This window comes from Penaeus monodon, chromosome 33, assembly GCF_015228065.2.
Source record: "Penaeus monodon isolate SGIC_2016 chromosome 33, NSTDA_Pmon_1, whole genome shotgun sequence".
Lineage (NCBI taxonomy): Eukaryota > Metazoa > Arthropoda > Malacostraca > Decapoda > Penaeidae > Penaeus > Penaeus monodon.
The window spans coordinates 15,812,916-15,814,362 of record NC_051418.1 but is presented as its reverse complement, the minus strand read 5'-3'; the positions used below and the strand labels follow the sequence as shown (position 1 = coordinate 15,814,362).

Genomic DNA, 1,447 nt, shown 5'->3' with positions numbered 1-1,447 from the left:
GAGAAAGAGAGAGAGAACAAATGAATGTACATTCATGATATGGATATATGCATGTGTAGATTTAGATTACAAGTAGACATTCATACTGCCTAATATGGCAATATGTTCCTGTTTGAAATGGTTGTGTGATTCACGTCACTTGGCTTGTCCGGGGGTGATTCAGCCGTTTGTCTCTAGAAAAGGTCTCGTGAGGAATTGCTGCAGAATGCTTTAATTGGCGGCCGGGTACAGTTAGGATGTGAGTGCGGGCGGCCTGTGCGTATTGCTCGGTGTGACAGGCGGAGTGACTGGGCAGGTGGCTCCCGCCGACTGACTGGCGGGCGGCGTGGCCATGCGAGGTCCTGGCAAGGGGTGAGGGGGGCGGGGCCAATGTCTGGGGGGTGGGCCAAGGGTCGAGCGGTCGCGGGATGCTCAGTTAGTGACCAACCTCGTAGGAGAGGAGTTGTGTTCGCCGCCCTCCCACTCGCCCGATTGTCCTAAGTGCGCGACGCTCCGTTCGCCAAACGCCTCCCGCGCGTCGCCGTCTCCGCGGTTCGAAAGTGGTCGGCGGAGCTCGCGTCGCCTCATTGAGTATCCCCGCGAGTGAGTTTCGTTCCGCGAAAGTGATGGGTGTGAATGGGATTTTTTGCAATTTAGATTGATCGTTGGAGTGATTTGGCAGCTGCGTGCAGTGCTGTCAGGGTGAACTTTATGGGTTTAGTTTTATCAGAAAAAAGGTCCCGTGGTTTGGATGGTTTACACGGTGGTCGAGAGATGATATTAATTTGTGGTGTGGTGTTTGTTGCCGTAAGTGGAATGGATGCCTTCCGGAAGAGATTTATAGTGTGAAGATAAAAACAAGGTGTGTTGTTTGAAAAACGTCTATGTTGAAATTAAAGTGGAACAAACGAGTTTACAAGTATATAAAAAAAAGTCCGTGAAAGGACTCTATTTGTATTTGTAACAGAATGTGATACGATGTGCTTACATGATATGTGAATCGAACTCTGGGAAACCGCTCGGCAAGTGAAATCCAAACGGGAAGGAAAATAGCCTCAGATGCCAGGCGAGCGCCATCCGAGAGCCAGCGAGGCATTACGGCCAGTGCACAGAACGCATGTCAGAGGGAGGGCGGGTTGCGCCCTGCAGGCGATAACAGTCGAAAGCGACGCCGCTGTTTACAAACAAACTAATCTCCGCATTTGCTCTTCCAGCCGCGCCTCCTCTGCAGTGGCGTTTGGCGCGCGATGCTAATGATGATCCCGAAATAGATGGCAGTCTCCGATTCAGCGCCCCGGGCCACGCCGGCGACATTTTCTTATGGGCCCGGGCCTCGCGCCCCTCGCTCGCGACGGGAATTCCGTGGAGGTGTCCGCTCATGCGCTTGCTTGCAGCGCCTCGTCAGGCTTAGCACGGGGTCCGGCGGCCGGCTCCGGCGTGATCGAGAGTTATGCGGGCGCTTCTTGCG

The 1,447-nt window shown here is 53.7% G+C and overlaps 1 pseudogene; it reads left to right on the top strand.

The window, feature by feature from the left end:
* Window positions 1–370: 370 nt before the first annotated feature.
* The window catches only part of LOC119594090, a 3,606-nt pseudogene continuing 2,529 nt past the window's right edge, over window positions 371–1,447 (top strand).